The following is a 24,798-nucleotide window of genomic DNA, read 5'->3' as shown; positions in this document are numbered from 1 at the left end:
AGAATGGACCCCCATTGAAGGAATCAGAGAAAGGACTGAAAGAGCTTGAACTCGCTTGAGACCTCATATGAACAACAATGTCCACCAACCAGAGCTTTCAGGAACTAAGCCACTACCCAAAGACTATACATAGACTGACCCTGGGTTCCAAATTCATAGGGTGCAATGAATAGCCTAGTAGGAGCACCAGTGGAAGGGGAAGCCCTTGGTCCTGCCAAGGCTGGACCTCAGTGATTGGGATTGTTGGGGGAGGGTGGTAATTGTGTGAGGATGGGAAGGGGAAGTCCCATATAGAAGGGAGTAGAAAGGGTTAGAGAGATGTTGGCCTGGAAACTGGGAAAGGGAATAATAATTGAAATGTAAATAAGAAATAGCCAATTTAATAAAGATTGAAAAAAAGAAAAGAAAATTCAAATGGCTATGTTAAGGCAACAAAGACAGCAATATGGTAGCATAAAGAATTATCACTCCTTGCTCATACTTCTTTTTCAAGAGCAAAGAGCTAGGATTCTGAATGAAATTATAGCAGAACTGACCAATCTTTAATGTTGTGTCCCAAATTCATCTTTATAATAACATCATTAATCATAACAAATAATGCATGTTCTTGATTCAATAAATCCACCAGGATTTTTACATATAATATATATGATCCATTCAGGGCTGTAACAAAATACTGGACAAAAACTTCTTAAAGGAAAAAGTTTACTTTGGCCCACAGTTTGAGGGAAGATTCCATCATGGCAGGTAGTAGGACCATGAAACACACATGACCACAATGTCCACACACTCTGAAAGCACTGAGTGGTGAGACTTGGTAGACATCATTCTTTCTGACTTTTGTGCAATCAGGATGCCAGCTCATGTGATGGTACCAATCACAATTAGAACAGGTCTTTTGTACCTCAGTTACCCAGATCTTTACGTTTCTTTTCAGTACTAAACAGAGGTTTTCCTCTTAAGTGATTTTAGGTTTTGTCAAGTTGACTACTCTTGTTTCACCTCACACAGTGCATTATTTAATAATTCCAATATTCATCTAAGGTATATATCTCTGTATAACTTTACAGTGAAGGGAGCGGGCACAGACACCTGAAGCAATTACCTAACATACAGTGAAAGAATGTCTAATAAACTATATTAAATCGTATGGAAATTCCTGACACTTTTTACTATTTGTGCAACTGTAAAGCTAGTGTTACATTACATTGAGCTATCTCTGTTTCTTCCTTGCCTTCTGCAAAGGAGATGGGGGAGAGAGTCAATAGCTTCTGTGGTTCCTTTTCTGGAAGCACACACTGGATGAGTGGGTGGTAAGTGACTGGAGTGTAAACATATATAAATATATATGTATGCTCCAACTAGTTCCATCCAAAGACCATTTCAATCTACTTTCATGGCTTAGTTAAAAGTAGCGTTGAGTGCCAGTAAAGGTACCTCTTTCAAAAGCCAAAGCAATCCATCTTATCTAAACTAAAGAACATAGATGAACAGTTTAAGTTCAGATTGGGCATTGGGAAAACTAAAAATATTTCAGAGGTAAATTCTGTGACTGCTTAATTTTTGATGATCAATAGTGATGTCTCAAATGTAGAGGACAAGAAAAATGTCTATGTAGTAGGTACATACAATTAAAAGCCACACATAGGAATTCCTCAAGTAGAGAACTAACATTCAAAACAAAGGCATGAAATTAATTGAAAAAAGTTTAAAAATAAATACTATTTTTCTGTGATGTTCATGTGTTTGCACAGGTGACTTGTGGGTGCACATGTATGTGCATGTGACTTTGCATATGTTTGTGTAAATGTGTGTGTTTGTGTGTGTGTGTGTGTGTGAGAGAGAGAGAGAGAGAGAGAGAGAGAGAGAGAGAGAGAGAGAGAGAGAGAGAGAGAGAGAGAGAAATGGTGACTTTGTTCCCAGGTGAATGTGTGCCCAGGTGACTATGTATACATGTGTGTGTGTGCAGGTGACTATGTACATATGTATGTATGTGATTATGTACCAGCTGTGTGTGTTTGCAGGGAATTATATGTACATGTGTGTGAAGGCCTTAAGTGTTCTTTACCTTATATTGAGAGGTATCTCGCAGAATCTGAAGCTCACCATTTTAGCCAGGTAAGCTTCAGAGAGCCTGCTATCTCCGCTTTCCCAGAACTGGAACTGCCTAAAACTGTACCTGACACTACATTCATTCATCCTTTCATGCATTAATTCATTTTTTTATATGGAAGTAGGAGAACCAACATAAGGTTCTAAGGCTGATAATGAAAAGACTTTGACAACTGCACCATTTCTCCAGTCCTTAATGCTGTATAGTATTTTACTCCAAAGTTTATTTAAAAGGCAAAAACCTATGTTCAGGTGAACCATTTTTAGAATTTCCTCACTTACACCTCCTTTGATTTCATTCAGTTAAGTCATGTATTTCATAAGTCCTACCTTCATCAAGTACTGTAGCTGACATGGTTGACATTGGTGAAGAGATAATGCCAATTGAAGAATTGCCTCCATCAGATTGACCTGGGGAAATGTCTGTGTGTCATTTTCTTAATTGGTAATGGATATAAGAACATATAACCATGTATGTTGCTATCCCCTGAGCAAATGGGCCTGAGATGGATAGGAAAAAATGGCTAAGCATGAACTGGAACAAGCAAACCAGTAAGCAGCTTTCCTCCAAGCTCTCTCTTTAGTTCCTGCCTCCAGGTTCCAGCCTTCAGTTTCCCAGCTTTCATCAAATACAGATTGTCCCCTGGAAGCCAAATAAGACCATTCTTTCTCACACAGATTATCATAACACAGAAGGTAAACTAGAAAACCATGTCACATCTATGACCTTCTCTTCCAGGTCCCACACAAATCACACCTACAGGTATCTTGACAAATGTCTCACATCCTTAATTTGATTTCTAGAAGAACAGATGTGTCCTTCCTCATGGCAAAAATCTTTATCTTCTTGTGAAATCTACTATCTTTCTGCTCTAATTTTAGATTGAGTGCTCCTGTTAGACCTACATGTAAATATTACTTTCTAAAAATATTTTCCTGATTCATTCAGTATATACTCATTTCTACCTCTTTTCATGGAAGTGATTTACAACTATTCTGGGATAATAATAGTCTATAATTACATGTTCACAGTAGCACATGTGGCATATCAATGGTCATAGGAACATGTTTTCTGTCAACATTGCAAATACCTCTTTTACTTTACAGAGCTAGCTATTTAATGACTAAAAATGATCCCTCCAGTGTTATCTCAACCCAGAAACAAAAGGGTGCAGTTTCAAGGTCAAAGATTCTAAGAAAGCTCCTAGATCTAGATGTAGATAATGGGTTAATTCTACACTTACTGTAATGGTGAGAGAACTAAGGAGGAGAAAAGGCAACTTGCCCCTCTCATAGAACAATTTGATGTGATTACTGAAATAACAATTGTCACAGGAATATGACTTTTAAGGTTGGATTATTTTTTTTACTCATCATAGTTTGGTTATAAAATGTTAAAATAATCAACTTTATTTAATTTACAACACAATAGTTTGCAAATCATACATACAACAAGCACTCTTATCCCTTCTTTAAAACTCAGAGAAACAAGATGTACTTGTTGGGGCTTCCAGGTATTTGTGAAATTCGACATGTAATATTCAATCTTCTTGTCAATTCGACTGGATCTAGAACACTTTCTAACATGTGTCTTCTGTTGTTTCTAGCTTGTGCTAATTAAGATGGAGAACTTCACTCTAAATGTGGGTTGCATGTATCAGAGTTCATCTCTTTCTGCTTCTCGACTATAAATAAAATATGACCTCATGATACTATTTCCATGCATTTCCCATTATGAAAGACTATACTCACAAACTTTAAGTCATATTACATATTTTTTCCTAAGTTGTCTTTGTCACATATTTTCTGACAGTAACAAAAAAAGCAATTAATACAGAACAAGCATCCTAATCTGGGAAATCTGTCACAAGGGAAAAGAGTTAATAATCTGAGCCTTGTCATCTTTATGTCACTATAATATTATTATAAGATGATGTAATGCTGGATTTTGGAAATTATTTAAAGGCAGCTTATTTTTTAACTCTAGGTCATTTGTAAGAACAAGAGCTCAATCTTTCTTAGTCTGTTTTTGCAAGACTTATAGACTGGGTCTGAGTTTGCAAAAATGTTTCCTCAATGATGTGCAGCTTTCAAGCCTTGGATGATTAATCATCAGATAATGTGCTTCCTCTAGATATATGAGAATCATGGTTTGGATCCCTCGAACACACATACAAACAGGGTGGGTGTGGCTATCATATGCAATTCCAGTATACAGATGGCAAAAACAAGGAATCACCACATCAAATGGCTAATTAAATTACCTACAGAGGTGAACTCTGGATAAAAAGAGAGACCTTGTCTTAGTGTATAAGGAAGAATGACAAAAGATGATATCTGATGTCAGCTGTGGACTGCCACACACAGGCCTACATGTATGCATTCAATGTCAACAGCACACATATGTATACACACATTATATTTCATCTCTCTCTATCTCTCTCTCGATGTCTCTCACTTGTAGACAGGCAAGATCACCTATACACAGGTGAATGTATGCATACTACACAAAAAACCAACACTCCTACATGTATACATGCAATATCACCCATGCACAGGTGAATGTACACATACTACATGACAAACACAACACATGCACACTCCTATATGTATAAATACAACATCAATCATATACAGGTGAATGTGATTATTTATGCACATGTACACACATACTATGTTACACACACACACACACACACACACACACACACACACACCCTACCCTGCCTGGATTTCCAATGGTCTCAACTTTTTTCTTCTCACCTTCCTCTGACTTGTTGTTTTTACCTGTTTAAATATAGGAAACAATGAGACAAGACAGTTTCTTGTCGTCTGTTTTTTAACTGATATATTATGTCTGCTTCTGTGCAGGTTTTCAATTTGGAATAAACAGTGAGTGGAATAAACAGGTATGCTCCAGTCATGTTAAAGTTTGTAACCTTTGCATCCTACAGCCAGAACTCCCTTTTATTCAGTTCACACTTGCTTTCTGGGTCAGAAATCTCCCTCTCTAGTCACATTCTGCATTAAGAATAAGGGGAAAATACCCTTCTTAGGGATGCTTATCTTGACCTCTGTTTCCTATTGCAGAACAGGGGAGCAACTCAGAGCTGCTATCACTGTGAGCTCTGCAGGGACAGGCATGTCTTATCTTAAGCTCAAGCAGAAGATAAATGGACCAGGGCATTCCAATATCTCAGTAAAGGGAGATCCCAAAGTAAAAGGCCAGTCTCAATTCCTAGGGGTCTTCTTTTTTTCCCCCCATCTTTATTAACTTGAGTATTTCTTATTTACATTTCGATTGTATTTCCCTTTCCCGGTTTCCGGGCCAACATCCCCCTAACTCCTCCCCCTTCCCTTCTGTATAGGTGTTCCCCTCCCCCATCCTCCCGCCATTACCACCCTCCCCCCAACAATCACCTTCACTGGGGGTTCAGTCTTGGCAGGACCAAGGGCTTCCCCTTCCACTGGTTCTCTTACTAGGCTATTCATTGCTACCAATGAGTTTGAAGCCCAGGGTCAGTCCATGTATAGTCTTTGGATAGTGGCTTAGTCCTGGAAGCTCTGGTTGCTTGGCATTGTTGTTCATATGGGGTCTCAAGCCCCTTCAAGCTCTTTCAGTCCTTTCTAAGATTCCTTCAATGGGGGTCCCGTTCTCAGTTCAGTGGTTTGCTGCTGGCATTCGCCTATGTATTTGCTGTATTCTGGCTGTGTCTCTATGGAGAGATCTACATCTGGTTCTTGTCGTCCTGCACTTCTTTGCTTCATCCATATTAGCTAATTGGGTGGCTGGATATGTATGGGCAACATGTTGGGGCAGGCTCTGAATGGGTGTTCCTTCTGCCTGTGTTCTAAACTTTGCCTCCCTATTCTCGTAGGGGTCTTCTTGATGACAATCCGAGACTCAAATGATTCTTCAGAATGCCTTCTCTACAAATCTCTTATTGTGTGCCTTTAGAAAGATTCCCTAACAGGCCAGGTATCCAAAGAGTGCTTTGACCTTTTATATGCTTTCATTTAAAACACCAGGAATTCAGCCAGATAAAGTGGAGAAAAAAATTGAGTTTAAGGTCTTTGTTTTCATTCCATTCTTTTCAGTCATCCCCTGAAGTTTGTGGTCCTTTCTTCTGGACCCTTGGCTTCCAAAGCAAATTGCTAAGTATTCTTTTTCTCCATCATCTCCTTCACATACTACTATGTTGGACTTGACAGATGTTGAAACTACTTGTGAACTATTTAATGCAACCCTTTCCACTTCTCCATTCCAGATATTATATGTGAATTTTTTCTTCTGTTTTCAACAGGGTCACTATCTTGGAGCAGACATTGCTTGGCCAAATTTTCATGACACTTAATGTAATTCCCAGGCCTATTTTCATGGCTCTATTGGCACTCCTTCATTAAAAGAGAGGGTCATTGGACCCTTCATGCCAGTCTAACTTCTCTACCTTCCCCCAGCTCTAAGTGATCTTGAGAGATGCTAGAGAATATAAGAAGTGAAAGGTTACCTAAAAAGGGTATTTCCTGGTGCGACCTCCTGAAGATCATCTTCCATTATTACCTGGGGCTTACACTGAAGATGTTTTCTTGTGTCCACCTATGAACCTGTAAGTAACTCCTCTCCTATGTACTGTTAGTAAGTATAAAGCAAAGTTGAACTTTGGTGGAACCATACTTTGCTAGCATTGATTCCTTGGCTTTGAATTGATGTTTATATTTCTTCAGGAAAAAAAATAAGGTGGCAAGAGTCTCGAGCAGGTTTAAGTGTCCAGACTACAGTGTGGTGTGATGAATGTCCCTGATCCTCTCCAAGAGAGTAAGTCTGAGGAGCATCATGGTTAGCTGTGGGATAAATGAATGAGCAACAAGTGGGCTAGTTGGAAATGTGAGTCAGGTACTGCATTGTATTCTGTAATTGGGCCCCCAACTTCTGTGGTATGAAAGCATACTTGCAAGCAAGGAAGGAAAGGCCAAATTATTCTTCCAGTTTTTTAAAATATTTACAAATTCCTCATACATAGACATAAGGTAGGTAGATGATCATTTATAATTCATCCTTTATGTATTTATGGTATGTATGTTTGTGTGTGGGTATGTGTGCTTTGTATGTGTATGTGAGTGGGTTTCTGGATGTATGCTGTGGAAATGAGTATGTGGAAGGTGAGAGTCATCATCATCAGGTGCTTCTTTGGTCACTGAGTGCTCTTCACTTTATTTTATGGACATGATCTCTTACTGAATGTGGAACTCATTGATTCTGGTAGAGTGGGTCAGAGATCTGCTCACTACTGTTTCCTAGTCCTGGGGTTGTATATGAATGCCATCATGTCTACCTTATATGTTTATCTTAAGTATGTGATCCATGTCAAAGACACCTCCATTGACCTGTCAATGTCATCTCTTTGTGACTTGTGATAACACCTACTTACAGCACTGTGGTGACTGAATGCACTCATGCACTGTGTAAATATCAATTAAGTCTACTTGACACATTTATCACCTCAAATATTCATGGTCAAATAATTACAATTTTGTGTTCTGACCACATCGTAGTATACTATATTATTATTAAGTTGCATTGGAATGCACTAGATCAGCCAAAGTTACTCCTCTCCGGGCCAGTTTTATAACTCTTGATTCATATGGGATCTTCCCATGCTGATTCTCTCTAGCCTCTGCTAGTACTATTCTACTCTACATGTATAGGACATTTTTATTGGCTTCCATAGGCTGAGAAGATACACTATTTGTCTTTCTAGATCTAACTTATTTCTTATAACAAAATGTCTTTGCAGTCCTTTCCTGTTGTCTTTACAGCAATTGTGACAGTGCACAGGCTCCGACATTGATGGGAAAGTGTGTCCTCCCTATGCACTGGTGTATATTTCTTATTCTTTCTCAAACATATCTTTAAAATCACATTAAAAATGAAAATAATAATATAGATGATTTGGAGGCTTGGACAAAAGCTCAATCAGAAAACTGCTTCCAACATAAGAATCAGGACCCGAGTTTGATTCTCCGACTCATTTGGAAAAAAAAAAATAAAAGCTGATGTGGAACATTCTTTAAATCACACTGTTAAGAAATTTGAGGTAGCCATGTCTCTGCAGCTCACTGATCAGCCTCCTTGTGTGAGGTCCTGGTGAAGTTTCATTAAAAAGGTGGATGGAAGGTACCTGAGTGTACTTGTGACCAACAAATGCACAAGCACACACACACACACACACATACACACACACATAGAAACTCACACTGCTGTGAACTATACATTGACATGTATACACATATCCATATGCTGACATATGTAGATATATACAGACACACTGATAAATAGCTATCTTTTGCATTATATTTTACAGTGCTTATATCAGAGCAGTAAGAGAGATCAGTCACAAAGTATCCAAACTTTATACTCATATTGATTCTCAGATGAAAGGAAATAATAATAATAATAATAATAATAATAATAATAATAATAATAATAATAATATCTCTCAAAATAGTTGAGTTTAATAATGATGATTGTTCCATCCCACCTCTTCCAGGATATTCCCTAAGCCTAGAGGATGTCTGAGCCAACGGAAGATGGTGAGTATGTGTGACACCAACATTTAGTTATGGTATGGCCATTATATTTCACAACTTATGACAGCCGTGATTACCTGCACAAGTTCTATGGAAGATCAGGCCCTCAACATCCTGTCACAGAGGAAGAGCTCAACTTGCCCCACCTCGTCTTAGGATCTATAGGCAATTAATAATTGGAGGGGAGCAAAAGACATTTTCTTCAGTGAAATGGCAACTGGTAAGTGTCCCATGCTCCTGTAATAAACCCTAATCTGAACTCCTGTAGGTAATCTTCACGATACCCATCACCTCACTTTCAAAGATAAAGGACAGGAAAAGGCTTAGTGCAATCATTTGGGACATGAAGGGGATCAGCAGAAGTTGCAAGAAAACAAAAAAGATAACAGGGGTATAAATGCTGTCTAAACCATATCATATACATTTATGAAAATAAAAATACCTAATACCAACCTCTCACACATAGCTATATAGATGTGTAATCACATAAATATGCATTTATGTGTAATACAAATTTTTTGTGTCCCTATTGCACATATGTATGTGAAGACAAAAGGAAGATGTCAAATGTCCATCTCTATCATTCTATATCTTATTTCACTGAGACAGAATCTCTCACTGAGTATGGTACTGGCATGCCAGGAATCAAAAACCAGACATCCTTCTGTCTCTACCCACAAATGCTCTGTGTGTGGCCATATCAAGATTTTTATGAGTGCTGCTATTTGAACACACACTAACATACACTTTTACCTCCTGAGCTAGATTTCCAACTATCCAACTATGCATATAACTTTATGCTCTTTCAAACATGTCCTATTCTTGACTGTTTCAATGCAAACCAGTATGGATCCTTAAAAAGGAACATCATGCCCCTGACTTTGCAAATATATACTGGTCTACAGATAGAGAACATGTGTCTGTTTGGTCCTCAAGTCCTAAATCCTTCATGAATGCTCAGGAGCTTATCCCTCTAAGTGTGTTTCACACTGCTGGAATCCTGCTCTGAAGAGCTGATTTGCCTGATCTTCACATAGACGGTAGCTTCTCATTCATGCCGCAAACCTCTCCTTCCACTTGCAGTAACCCATAATCCTTGAGAGCTCCTCCTTCAATTGTGAATCAACTATTCAGGCTGCATATTTTAAAGTGTGAGAAATGAGGTTATGTTGTTTTCCATTTGCTCATAGTCTTTCTACTTTTGCTTCTTTAAAATAGGTTGCTTGCTGAGAATATTTTTCTGCATTCTCCCAAGCTGTGAACATAATCTTATGTACAGATCATTTTATATCTACTTAAAGCTACATATTAGGAAAAATATATATTCCTCCCTGGATAGTCATGATGTATAAACAATTCAAATCTTTGTCCTAGAATAATGTCATAAATTTTGCTTATGATTTTATCAGATTATTCCCTAATTTAATTCAAATTGATAATTGAGTACAGACATAGAAGCTGAGCCCCTAAATGATGACATAACTGGCCATCTTGTGCAATGTTGACATTTAAACCTTAAAATTAAATGGTATACAGTCAGAAGGATTATGCTCACAGAACACTGACTGCTTTAATAATTCTACCACCACTCATGGGGTTGTTGGTCACAGGAGACTGTTTACTGAATTTGCTGTCTATAAGAACAATTACCTTTATAGTGGGTATTAATGACCATAGCCCCAAAGGTGAAGATTTGGATGTCGTAGTCATTAAAATGTCATAACAAAAATTCTAATTAGTCTTTCCCCAAAGATTTGTGAAGTAACTACTTTGTTCAGGACTCAGTTTTGCTTCTTCCCAAATAATTTGGACAATGTTTTGGTCCATTTTGACAAGCAGCTAAAAGATATGACTCTGGGTAAGTCTGGAGAGGTATTTTCTTGAAGGGCCATCTGAATAAGCAAACAAGGCCTTTTTCCAGGATATGGAAACTTTATGGAAACCAAAATATAAAAGGCCCAGAAAAAAGATGCAACTTCTACCTCTGTGATTTCACTACTTACAGGTAATTACATCCACCTTATTTTGCTGAGCCTGCTCTCTCGCTCCACTAACCTAGGAGTCTTTTGCAGCTTTCCAGTGAGGAGCACTGTCTTTCAAAGAGTCCTCCTGACCCCCCATCAGCAGACTTGGACATTTGCACCATCCAGCCTTGCAGACTGAACTGATATTTAGTTCTCAACTTTTCCAGCCTACAGATGGTCATTGTTAAATTACACAGCTGGTGTGAAGTAAGGCAATTCAATGTATCCTCCATGTTCCAGATAATCACTCTTTTGTTTCTGTTCCTCTGGAGAACCTTAACTAATACAGATGGCAAGTGGCTATTAGTCAAATCCCACTCTTCCCCATGCTGCATGTGTCTTCCTTGCAGAAGCAGATGATGCTTTAAATGTATGAATCTTAAAATATAGTTTTATCATGAAACACAAGAGAGAGAGAGAGAGAGGGAGAGAGAGAGAGAGAGATAGAGAGAGAGAGAGAGATCTGCCTGTTTCCTAATGATAATGAGGACAGTAAATAATTTTAAAGTTTTCACAGCATGTTAAAAAAAACCCTTGAATATATATGCTCTGTGTAATAAATCCATATGATTCTTAAACCATAAAAGTGCATGAAGTTTCTAGTCTATGGAGGGGAGGTGCTTTCCTGTGTAACAGAACAAGATGCAGTCTCTTTACCATCTCTGGAACAGCACAATAAAGACAAAGCCAAGCTTGTCAGATGCATCCTAACTGACTGCTGGGTGTGAGTTTTATGGATTGACTTCATTAATATGCAATAGGGTAAAACAGGATATGAACTTCAAAGTGCAGGAGTTAAAGGAAGAAGAATAGAATATCAGTCAAAGATGACAGAGCCAACGCTTGTCAAGAGAAAGTTTCAGTAAGAATTCTCTTCTGCTAAGCTGTCTAAAGGACAACAACTTGTCTTATATGAGGTACATGCCTGGAAAGCTCTTGACAAATGCACTAAGGAAAATGAGATTTTATGCATCGCAGTGCCATACATAAATCACTTTAAGGGTACCCAACATTTTTTTCAATAGAAAGTGAAATTTAACTTCTTGTAGAGTCCCAGGCTTTCAGCATCAGACAGAGACTTCTGTCATATCCAGCCTTAGGGTCTAAGCACTTATGTGGTTCTTAGTCTTTCCAGTGTAAAACAGTTCTTCTTGGACTACCCAACTGCTAAAACTGGACCTGATCTAATAAGTCTTGTTGCAACACATGTACCTTTAGACGCTGAGGAGCCCTAGGATAGGATAACTGGGAATTTAATAATCTCAGCTTAAGGTTTTCACGGTTTTGCAGCCCAGCAATAGTCAGTGAGTCACCATTTCTTAGTGACTTTTTTGCCCAGTAGTCTTATCATTCATTTCTCTGAAGCAGGGACTATTTCCCTTCACATTCTGTAAGTGTCTCTGTGCCTGATATATCACAAAGTGGAGAGAAAGTTGGGGACCACATTCTTACTCAAGCCAACCAACCTGTCTGTTTTTTCATGCCTGTCAATGGATACACAGACATAATCCATGCTATAGAAGTGGTATAGAGACACTTAGAAATCAACAAAGATAGGAAGTGGGGAGTCACAAGGGAGGACAACATAAACCCAAATTAAAAAGACAAAAAAAAACCTATTAAAATTGGTGGGCTTGCCAGTGTCACTAAACCTCTAATGAATTGCCAATTAACTTTGTTTGACTATACTTTTCTATTCTGTCTTTTAGTCTTCACATTCATTAGCATATAGCAACAAGAAATCCATCTGTCCATCTGTTAGCTGTTGTCAATTCTCTCAGTTCTGTTCCTTTAGGAAACCCTGATTTTTTTTAATAATTTTATTTTTCTTGGGTATTTTAAGTATTTACATTTCAACTGTTATCCCCTTTCTCCCCTTTCTCATACCACCTCCCTGCTCCCCCTTTCTCTATGAGGATGTCCCACCCACCCTCTCCAACCTCAAAAACCTGGCCTTATCCTACATTGGGGAAACAAGCCTTCAGAGGACCAAGGATTTTCCTCCCATTGATGCTAGTCAATGCCATCTTTTGCAACATGTATGGCTAGAGTCATGGGTTCCTCCATGTATATTTATCGGTTGTTGGTTTAGTCCCTGGGAGCTCTGGTGGAGTTTGGTTGGTTGATATTGTTGTTCTTCCTGTGGTGGTGCAAACCCATTCAGCTCCTTCAGTCTTTTCTCCTCCATTGGGGTCCTCTTATTCAGACCAATGGGTAGGTGCAACTATCCTCATCTGTATCAGTAGGGCTCTGGCAGAGACTCTCAAGAGATACCCATATCTGGCTCATGTCAGCAAGTACTTCTTGGCATCAGAAATAATGACTGGGTTTGGAGGCAGCTTATGGGATGGATCCTCAGGTAGGACAATCTCTGAATGAACTTCGGTCCCTGATCCACCCTTTGTCCTTTATTTCCTTCCATGAGTATTTGTTCTCTCTTCTAAGAAGGACTGAAGAATCAACATTTTGATCTTCTTTCTTCTTGGGCTTCATATAATCTGTGAATTTTTTCACAGGTATTCCAAACTTTTCGACCAATAATCACTTATAGTGAGTGCATATCACGTGTGTTCTTTGTGACTGAGTTACCTCATTCAGAAAATGTGGTACATTTACACAATGGAGTAATACTCAGCTATTAAAAACAATGACTGCATGAAATTCTTAAGCAAATGGATTCAAATCCTGATTCTCACAGGAAAGATTAAACATCTTTCTCAAAATTATACAGCTAAGAATGGTTGAAGTCTGATAGAAGCCCAGACTGGGGACTGATATATTTGGTGAGAGTGATAAGAACGCACGATACATAGCACATACCTGAAGTTTGGCTGTGCATCTCATTGTGGCACTGACTTAAAACATCAAAGAAATATTTTTTTAATTCTCATGCTACAAATGTGAAAGTGAATGTCCATTAATTGTGTGTAGTTCAGCCAGTACTACTAGAGCAGAAGATAAATCTCAGGCTACCAATGACCTCTCTATCACTTAGATAAGCCATGGTAGCCACACACACCTTTGTACAGATGCCAATATCCTATAATGATTCCTTTACTAGAAGATAGTTACATAGGCTACATCACAAAACTTTACCTTTCTCTTTTCTCCAATTCACAGTCATCTTTTTTAGGCCTGTAGTTCCTTGTACCTACATTCTTTTTTTCACAATGCTTCCAAGAAGATATAATACAAAGAGTTTTTTCAGTAACAATTTCTTGGTTTCAAAGCATGTTGGTAGTTGATTCATGTTTGAGATATGGTATTCAACTGACAATTTATCCTGATGAGCATAACATGTGATGATGACCCCATTAATGAAATGAACAAGTTAGCCAGGACCACCATCATTACAATGTGCAGAAAGGCTTTCCTATTCACTCAGACTTTAATACAATCAGAAAATGAAAAGCATCAATGAGCTAGATAGTGATATGATATTTCTGTCCTGGTAGGAATGAGGATATTCTAGAGTCACTGTGCCTTTCTCTTGTTTATCAAACTATTGGAATGATGGAATCCAAATAATTGGAACTTTCATTGAAACTTTATGCGGGTTCAGAGAAAAGGCTGAAGCTATAGTGCCAGCCACACAGGAGCTTATCTCTCAGGGAAATATTCCACACAGATCCACAACTTGGGCAGAAAATACTGAATCCCAGATTAAAATGGATCAGTGATTGGTGGAACCACATTTCTTCCAGGAGTAGTAATGCATACTATGTGGCTTCATCTTAAACCTGACCCATATCTCAAAACTTGAAGATAGAGTTTGGGGGGAACAGTAAAGATTCATGTCCCAGAGTGGTCATATTGAATAAATCTTGTCTTCCTTTAGTAAATAGTAGAGGAATGCTGAGACTTGCTGCCACACATTGTGCTTTCCCAGAGCACTTACGACATCCCCTCCAAGTTTAGGGAACAGACTGAGGATACATCAAAAGGAAATGAAGAGCCAGACTACAAGAAGACGGTTGCAGTATGTTATCTTTTAGAAAAGACACAGAAATGGTAATCATTAAATCATTAGAGGTGAATGTCTGCAAGGTGTGATCAAAAGAATGATTTGATCAAATCTCAGACATGAATGGGACTCACGGGACTCTACTCCACACTGCTAAACCATGTGCTACTTACAAATTCAGGAAGCTGGGACAATTTTGCATTTGTTTGTGTACACACCAGTAGACATATCCAATCTAATAATCACATAAGGTAACAGTCAAGTTAAATGAGTCATAGAAATATCAAAATTCTGACTTGAAAGAGGAGTGGTAAGTATAACAGGGGACTCATAAGGATGGGATAAGTGATGGTGTAGAAAGAATAACTGTAATACTCTCATATATGTATGAAATTGTTAAATAGAAAAATTAATAAATTAAACAGTTTAAAACTAAATAAATAGTTCTGCTTTTCATCATTAGTTCATGTATTGAGTTGGCCTTTAGGAATCCTCACAGTTTTAAGGCTACTGGACCTAGACTCCAACTCTGACAAATCTCAGTGATACTAGAACCCATATGAGCTCTTTGTAACTGATTTTCATGTATTTTTTTGCAAAGCAAATCTACCCAATGATTGAAATTTGTGCATCACCATACAAGATATTGTCTCATAGGTATATTCAAAATTTCAGACATGCATAATTATGAGTACAGGGGAAATACACAAAATAATATAGGAAGAAATTGTAGTACAATTAAGTATGTAACTCAAAAATAAAATCCTTTTGTTCAGTTATGTACAAGACATGTTATAGCACATTTGAGAAATTAATCACAGGATATGACTGTCCGGAAAACACAAATACATTTGATGAAGTTGTACACATACATCATAATTGAAGGGCAATTGCAGCTAGTGTAAAATTGGGAGTGGTATCTCAGAGATAGTAGGAATTTTTTAAACAGATTTTTTAAAGATGTACTTTATACATTATATATACAACATTCTGCCAGCAAACATGCCTTACAGGCAAAAAGAGGGCACCAGATTTCATTATAGGTGTTGCTGGCTCAGAACCCAATGATAACAATCCACAGACCATGAAGCTCAAGAAGAAGGACCACCAAAGTGAGGATGCTTCAGTCCTCCTTAGAAGGGGGAACAAAAATATGAATAGAAGGAAATAAGGACAGAAAGTTTAGAACAGAGATTGAAGGGAAGACCATTCAGAGGCTACCCTACCTGGGGAGCCAACCCATACACATACAGCACCAGACCCAGACAATATTGCGGATGACGAGAAGTGCACGATGACAGAAGCCTGATATAACTCTCTCCTGAGAGGCTCTGCCAGAGCACGACTAATACAGAAGCGGATGCTCACAGCTAAGCATTGAACTAAGAACTGGGCCTCCACTGGAGGAGTTAGAGAAACAATCAAATTTGCTGAAGGAGTTTGCAACCCCATAAGAACCACAATACCAGTCTCCCAGGAACTAAAACAGCATCCAAAGAGTTCACATGGACAGACCCATGGCTCCAGCTGCATATGTAGCAGAGAATGACCTTGTTGGGGAGGAGAAACCCTTGGTCCTTCCAAGGCTCGATCCCCCAGTGTAAGAGAATGTTAGGGCAGAGATACAGGAAGGAGTAGGAGATTAGGTGGGGGAACACCCTCATAGAAGAAGGGGGAAAGGGGATGGGATAGGGGATTTATGGATGGGAAACCAGGAAAGAGGATAACATTTGAAACGTAAATTTAAAATATATAATAAGAATTAAAAAATCCAATGAAACTTAAAAACAACAACAACAACAAAAACAAAATAGAAAAAAACACCAAGATGACATTTCAATTTTCAACATATATGTTCCCAGTGCAAGGGCACCCACACTTGTAACAAAAAAAATTATTGAAGCTTAAATCATACATCAGTTCTCACATATTAATAGTGGGAGACCTCAGTATACAAATTTCACCAGTGTAAAAACAGTTTACCCAGACATAAACTAAGTCAAGAAATAATGGAGCCAAAGAAAATTATGACCCTAATGGACCTAATAGATAAATAGAGAACATTTCACCAAAACACAACGTAATATACCTTCTTCACAGAACTTCACAGAATATTTCCTAAAATGGATGATATATTAGATCACAAAAAAGGTATATTATTCTAAACACAAGAAAATAGAAAGTTTTCCCTGCAACCTATTCAGACCATTGTAGGAGGAACAGAATGGCCCTGCTGCCAGGGTGATGGCAGCTTCCACATAAACATTGGTCAACAGCAAGTAAATTCCCATGATGGACAAACTAAAGCCTTCCTGAGAGCCTAGAGATTGGTGACAAAGACAATGACAGTCACTTGGGAACTGCCACTTGGAGGACACACTTGTTTACAACCAATGCGATACAGGTGGAGGTTATAAAGGGTACTCTCCAAGAATTAATAAATGAAAGCTTGCATTCTCAAAAAAAAAAAGAAAGAAAGAAAAAAAAAGACCTCTAGAAGAAAAGCTGGGTCTCTTAACCTCTGACCCATCGCTCTTGCAACATAGAAAATTTTCTTTTCTTTTAATTGGATATTTTGTTTATTTACATTTCAAGTATTATCTCTTTTCCCAGTTGAGGATTTTTTTTTACACTAATCAGTTTATGCCACACCATGTTATACAGCATCATAATCTCACTGTAGGGACTTATGGTCTATTCTTATTTCTGGGTTTCACTGATTTCAAGCTCACTTACTAGCCAGTATTGACTAGGAATCTGCGGAGATGGCTTTGACAATTACAACATATGTCCAGCTCTGGGAAAATAGGGCAGCACCACCATACATATGTGTCTTTTGTATGGTGGCTCTGATGACCAACCTCTGGCCTTCATGCTTGTAAGGCAAGCAATTTACTGGCAGTACCATCTCACCAAACTTACTACTCATATTTTCTTATAAAACCAACTTCTATATGATCTTAAAACATACATGTATGCGACACATATTACATTGTCCTGGAACCTGGTCTCCATGCAGGAGTTCTCTTGTGTGCATTGCTTCTAATTGAGTTTAACATTCACTCCATAGCTTTTGCTGTACTGAAAACGAGTTCTGGTTTTTTTTTTTCAAAGCTAAAATCTTCTAGTTTTAAACAAATCCCCTCCCTCTCTTTGTGTGTGTGTGTGTGTGTGTGTGTGTGTGTGTGTGTGTGTGTGTGTGTGTGTGTGTTTGTTGTTGCTATGTATGTATATGTATGTGCAAGTGCAGAGGTCAGAGCTTTACCTTGGATGACATATTTTGAGAATCCAGGCCTTTATTTTTGGAAGCATATTCTTTTACTGGGAAGCAAATTTCATTATTAGGCTAGGGAGGATGGTGAGTAAACCTCAGAGATTCTTGTGTCCCCACTTCTCCATGATGAGATTTTAAATCTTTCCATCATGATTGGCTTTTTATGTGGAACCTTTATAAGTCCATGTCCTCTCACTTGGCTCATAAGCATCTTATCTTGTTTATTTCCAAAATGTTTTCTATTTTAATGTATTTTAAGCTGATATGGTTGGGAGTGTTACCATACTGACACTGTGATGGGCAGTCACTGTTGTCAAGTTTAGACAATCCAGAAAAGTGTCTCAATCAGGAATTGGTTGGAATATGTTGGCCTACGTGCATGCTTGTTTAGGGATTTCCTTAATGAGGTAAATTGCAATGTGATCTACCATGAATGTTGTCATTTCCGCTTCATGGGCTGGGCCTTGAACTGACTGAGAGGGGGAAAGGAAGCTAAGGATTAGTAAAATACATTCCTTTTATCTCTGCTCCAGACTGTGAATGTGACAAGCTACATCAATTTCCTATAATTACTAGCCAGAGAAATATTTTTTTCCCTAAAAGTAACCGTGGTCAGGGCATTCATCATAGCAAGAAGAAAGCAATAACAGCAACTAATTCAAAAATTATTGAAATGTCAAATGACCTCTAATGAACCATTTCTTCACTGCAGGAAGGTATGCCCACCTTGGAGACACACATTAAGCAGTTTTCTTTGCTTTAGTGTTGAGTTCCATGTAGTGGGTTCCTTTCAAGTTTGCATTGAGATACTAGATTTACAAGCCCATGTCATCCTGGAGTTTTGCATAAAAACCAGAGAGTAACCTTCACCGTTACACAGGATATAGCTGTCCCAGTGTGATTGTATGCTTTGGAAATTACTTCACATTCTTTAAGTGCTGAGAGGAGAAAGAAGGTACCCTGTGTCTAAGACAGCCAATGGCTGATGATAGTGCCCTCTTACATGTAACCAGTGCCTTTACCCAAGTACAGCTTTGTAACTCATGGATGTGAACAATCATAATCATGATTTCCCAAATAATAACATAGCAACCTAAAAAGCACTGTTTTTACATCCTATATCTGTGGTCATTTTTAAGAGCATATCCTATAAGTAATACATGATTTTGCTAAACCTTGCAAATTGTTTAGTTGTACAAATTAAGAAGGGCTTGCCTCTTCTCTCCCCCTCAGAAACTAGAGACTGCCTTTACTACACCAGCTCATTTACCATCCATACCCCACATCAGTAGATATCCAGCAGAGCTGTCATATGATCCTCATTGCTTTAGGTCTTTTCTTTATGCCAGGCTATTTACTTAGGTCACTCCCCATATTTTCCTGTTCCTATGGATATTGCTGTATGTGAGAACAGGCTTAATAAGTGATGAGGCAGAGCATATCCCCAGCAAATGCATCAATTGAATGGCTTTCACGTCAAATTTATAAGGATGTCAACATCATTTTAGAAAACATTTCAGACATATCACTGAGGAATGAGGCAGGCAAGGCAAATGTTGAGAACATTTTTATTAGGCATTTGTTTTGTGAGAAACAATGTTGAGAGATGGAGCCAAGGTCAAGCTGGTCTCTCTTTACTAAATCACCTTCTTCAGTTTCATGGACAAGACCTGCTTATCCAGTAACATTGGAAGAGATTGCAGAAAAATAGCATAAGTAATATTTCAGGCCTTAAAGGTGAACCAGAAGAAATGAGCACATATGTAAGAAAACTAATCTACTTTAAGTAACTGAATCAGAACAAGTATGACTGGCTGCATTTGAATAGGGTCTATAAGGACAAAGTTTCCAGTAATGGCAATGAGTGTTAAGGGACAAATAGGAGTTCATGGTAAATTCCAGTGATAGAACTCTTTAGAGGGAGGAAAAACATGACTCTCCGTAATTTTGCAATAAGAGGAGCATCACATTTTGTGATCTGGAGGTATGACATAACCTTGAGTTGAGCAAGTAAGTTTATAAGCAGATGTACCCATATGTAAAACTGTATGTCTGCAGGCCAGAGATCAGCTGCTGTTCTTGTGTACAATTGTACAAGACATTATTTTGCCATGTAGGCTGGACTTGCTGGCCAATAGAGAGTGACCTCTCTGTCTTCTTTATAAGAGGTTCAGGTTCTATGAGGTTCATAGCAGAAAGCAATAGTACAAAAGTTCAAAAGTACATTAGATTTTTGGGGTTGTCAAAGCAAACTCCCCATAAGTTGATGATTTATAAAACTGTAAATATTTCATAATTCTGGAAATCATAACAAATAAAAGTGGGGTAGGGCTATATGTTCTCTGAGAGTCCCAAGGGAGTATTTTTTCTTATTTCCTCCTAGCTTTGGCTGCCTCCTACTAGTGATGACATGCTCCTTGGCTTGTAATTGTAGTAGGTCTTTCTCTGACTCATTCTGTCTATGACTCTCTTCATGTGCACTTTCCCTATCCTCTTGTAGGTAAATTTCAATGCAGCATTATGTGTGGAGGTCAGAGGTCAACCTTGGCCAAGATTCTTTATTCTTGTTTACCTTCACACTGTTGAGACAGTCTCTCTCTCTCTCTCTCTCTCTCTCTCTCTCTCTCTCTCGATCTCGATCTCGATCTCGATCTCGCTCTCGCTCTCTTGTCAGGAATTTACTGTGTAGGCTAAGCTGTGTGGCCAGTGAACTGCAGGGCTCCACCTGTTTTTATATCCCCATCACTGCACAGCAACAAGCAAAGCATCATGTACTTGGCTTCTGAGGGATGGAGCTCAGAGCTTCAAGCACTTATCTACATAGCATCTCAAAACTCAATCTCTACTCTTGATAAAGATACTAGTCACCTGATTAATAGGATCTTATAATTCCAGAGACAATTCACATGAAGGTAAGATATATCAGTAAACAACCTCTTTACAAACAGATCATATTTTGAGATTCTGAGTGCATATGAGTTCCGGGAGAAAATTTCAGTTCATCAAAATAATTTTACAAGATTATTAATGAACAAAAATCATAACAACCCATATAGTACCCACTTCTATTTTCATTGAGTGTAAGAGTGCAGTTATTTTGTGTATTACCATTTTCCTGTGTGTGTGTGTGTGTGTGTGTGTGTGCCTATGAGAAGGCCAGGGTTAATGGAGGGAACTTTCCTTAGTAGCTATCCACATAAGTTTTGGGGACAGAGTGTCACTCTGCACCTGGAGCTCACTGTTTTGCCTAAACTGGCTGCTTAGTAAACACTCAGGATTCTCTTGTCTCTGCTTCAACAGTGCTTATATCATAGGCATAGGCCTCTCGGGGCCTAGCGTTTCAATTTAGTTGCTGGGAATTTAAACTCAGGCCTTCATTTTGTGTGTAAGTATTTTCATGACTGAGCTATCTGGCCATCCTCTTAAACTACCTTTTTTTTATGACAGTGACAAGTTGCTCTCCATTAACAGTTATGTCAGAATTGGTCCACGGATGGTATTTTACTTAGAAAAAAATCATCATCAGTAATGCTATTCAGACAAATTACTGTAGTCTTTATTGTAAGTCCTTATTTTTACCAAACTTATGATATTTCTCTTAGCTTCTAGGCAGCTAATGGGAGTTACATGTATTTCTCACGAGTAAATCCCATGATTTAGCATAATATTTAACTGCTGCTTGTTGAAAAATCACATATCATTCATTTTTCAAAGCCAGCACTCACTACATAACTTCTGTGTGTTTGAATTGGATGCATTTGTTTGTCTAAGATACAGTCTGAAAGGCACATAGACTAAACTGGTTTAAAAATGTATATGCCCTGGAAGCCCTGGTTGGTTGGCATTGTTGTACATATGGGGTCTCAAGCCCCTTCAAGCACTTCCAGTTCTTTCTCTGATTCGTTCAACGGGGGTCCCGTTCTCAGTTCAGTGGTTTGTTGCTGGCATTCGCCTATGTATTTGCTGTATTCGGGCTGTGTCACTCAGGAGAGATCTATGTCCGTATCCTGTCAGCCTGCACTTCTTTGCTTCATCCATCTTATCTAATTGGTTGGCTATATAAGTATTGGCCACATGTGGGGAAGGCTCTGAATGGGTGTTCCTTCTGCCTCTGTTTTAAACTTTGCCTCCCTATTCCCTGCCAAGGGTATTCTTGTTCCCCTTTTAAAGAAAGAGTGAAGCATTCACATTTTGGTCATCCCTCAGAGCTTCCAGGGACTAAGCCACTACCCAAAGACTATATATGGACTGAACCTGGGCTCCAACCTCATAGGTAGCAATGAATAGCCCAGTAAGAGCACCAGTGGAAGGGGAAGGCCTTGGTCCTGCCAAGACTGAACCCCCAGTGAACGGGACTGTTGGGGGAGGGCAGTAATGGGGGGAGGGTGGGGAGTGGGAGGAGTTAGAGGAATGTTGGCCCAGAAACCATGAAAGGGAATAACAATCAAAATGTAAATACGAAATACTCAAGTTAATAAAGATAAAAAATTCAAATTTTAAAAAAAATGTATATGCCAATAAGGGACAGGGTGAACAACAGAATATATAGATTCCTTATTTCAAATCTCAAGTAATTGTTCTTTCTACCTGTCTGGGGAGATTGTTTTTGGTCTAAGCTAAAGTGGCAGTCTTACATGTGGGGACTTAATTCATTTTTCAGAGATCTTTGTTGAGTCAGTATTCTTACAATTTCCCAGGTCCAGAGTCAGTTACTTCCTCGAGTTCTCCTCCTTTTATGGGATCTGTGACATCTCAGCCATGTGCGTGGTATTCCTTGATCAATAGTAACATTGCACTTCCTTATAGAAATTTCTACTAGATAGTGTCTCCAATTTCTGAGAGAAGTTTAGAGAATTTCTATTGGGAGACTGGGGTTGGAGCTCAGTGAGATCAGTGCATGTTAGCATGCACTAAACTCTGACCTAATTCCACCACTGTACAATCATGGCCTTTTGGAACATGCCTAAAATACCAACATTCTAGAAGGAAGGATTAGAATTTCAATGGCATCTCAGACTGTATTTAGCAACTTAGAGACCAAGTGGGAAATAGGAACCAATTTAATTTTATTTTATTTAGAATTTCTCTAAGCAGTGAAACATATTGCCAAATAAGCTCATGCCACTGGAAACCTGTCAAAAGTGAGCATTTTGACTTTTTGAACAGCTACTCAACCTACTCGAAAATGACTGTATGTTATTACTGAATCAAGGAGAGAAGCTCACATGTGATTCTTCAGCTTCTCTGCCTCCAAGGGAGATGCTAAACACAACAGCCTAGCTTCAGCCAAGTACCAGCTGTTATTTGAAAAGTACACTGGGATGCTTTTCCTAGGAAGAAATGCCAGCAGCTTAGAGTCTGCTGTTAACTGCCTACCCCGCCAGGTGGTTTGTTTTGGTTCCAGAACCACTTGCATCTACTACCAGATTACTTAGTCACTTGTATTCATTCTGCACAATTGGAGGTGACTTCTCCATCCAAAAGCAATCTGAGCAGTGTATTATTCAACAATGCAAGAACCATGGGACTTCCATTCCTTCTCATACCACCAAGAAGTTCCATAGTCTCTGGAATCTGCAAATGCAGCTATCCTCTGAAAATATACCCAGGAATATGAAGAGCATTAGTCTGTGCTTGTATGCAGGTACTTGTGTTCCTGGGTGTATGCTTGTTTGTGAATGCCTGAGAGGAAAAGGAACAATTGTTAGGTGCAATGTCTCAGACATTAGTAACCTTGTTTACTGAAGCAGTGCTCTCATTAGCCTGGCGTCACCAAAGGAGGCCATCAAAGTGCCCCAGGAATCCACAGGTCTCTCTCTCCATTGCTATGATTACCAGTAAGCACAACCTCACACGACCTTTTTAATGTAGTTTCTGAGGACAGAGCAGAGATCCTTATGTTTCTTAACCAGCACTGAAGTCACTCTCACTCCTGTTAATCAGTATGACTTGCAAGGCACTCAGCAGTTTACGTTTGAGAGAAAAAAGGTGACTTTAGATATTCAAACAAGGTTACTATATAAGTACTTAAATATTGTTGATTTAAGCAGGTCCATCTTAGGGGTTGGGGATTTAGCTCAGTAGTAGAGCGCTTGCCTAGCAAGCGCAAGGCCCTGGGTTCGATCCCCAGCTCCAAAAAAAAAAAAAAAAAAAAAAAAAAGCACGTCCATCTTGTAATTGATGCTGGAAGTCTATTTAGCACAGCCCAGTGAGTCTGATATAGATTTTACAAATGGCTGGCAGATTCAGGTGCTATTACCCAGAGCTTTGAACTTCTATTCGGAATGAAAAGATTAGCAAGTTGCAGAGTTCAACCTTTGCCTGATTACAGAGCTCATGTCCATCCTAAATCTGAGTACAAAAGAGCTCACATAAATTAAAACGGTGCAAATGAAAGAGAGTAATCCAGCTCCAGCCTCAGAGAGCAATCCTCCTCTGCATCTTATCTAAATCCCTGGGGTAGACACACTTCATCTACGGTTGGACAAAGACAGATCAAGTGGGAGACAATGAATTCAGTCAGTCTACCGTCTTTATCAGTATCCATTCTGCCAAACATCCTGATAAGTAGGACCTAGTTATTTCTAAAACATGATTATTTATTTTCTGTTTCCCTTGTCTTGTGTAAATATGGAAGTCATACAATTATTGAACAAGAAAACTATTAATGAGTCCTTTATATGTCCCTTACCCTAGGGTCAGACAGCTTAGAGAAAGAAAAGAGTTATGACATTCTCCAAGAACTAGGATTATTGCATTTTATTCTGAAGCAAGGCAACTGGATATCTGCATTTTTGAATAACACTTCTTGGGTTATACATGTACCTGTAGTGGGT

The 24,798-nt window shown here is 38.7% G+C and overlaps 1 protein-coding gene and 1 long non-coding RNA gene across 17 annotated transcripts in view; one reads left to right on the top strand and one right to left on the bottom strand.

The window, feature by feature from the left end:
• Cntnap5a (contactin associated protein-like 5A) overlaps positions 1-24,798 on the bottom strand; it is a 1,008,100-nt gene that overhangs the window by 690,406 nt on the left and 292,896 nt on the right. The gene's annotated exons all lie outside the window — the stretch shown is intronic.
• Positions 1-24,798, top strand: part of LOC108352511 (uncharacterized) — a 203,153-nt gene that overhangs the window by 86,503 nt on the left and 91,852 nt on the right. For 3 of the 12 annotated variants that reach the window (XR_010056952.1, XR_010056945.1, XR_010056948.1), the window contains 3 exons: positions 4,984-6,719; positions 6,838-6,928; positions 8,661-11,310. This is a non-coding gene — a long non-coding RNA (uncharacterized LOC108352511). Of the gene's footprint in view, positions 1-4,983; positions 6,720-6,837; positions 6,929-8,660; positions 11,311-24,798 lie in introns of those variants that run through there. The other 9 variants (XR_010056947.1, XR_010056950.1, XR_005492306.2 and 6 more) reach the window with 6 other exon arrangements.

The sequence above is a fragment of the Rattus norvegicus genome, chromosome 13 (genome assembly GCF_036323735.1).
Source record: "Rattus norvegicus strain BN/NHsdMcwi chromosome 13, GRCr8, whole genome shotgun sequence".
In the NCBI taxonomy this organism is placed as follows: Eukaryota; Metazoa; Chordata; class Mammalia; order Rodentia; family Muridae; genus Rattus; species Rattus norvegicus.
The sequence above is the reverse complement of the archived record's forward strand: the minus strand, read 5'-3'. Positions and strand labels throughout refer to the sequence as shown.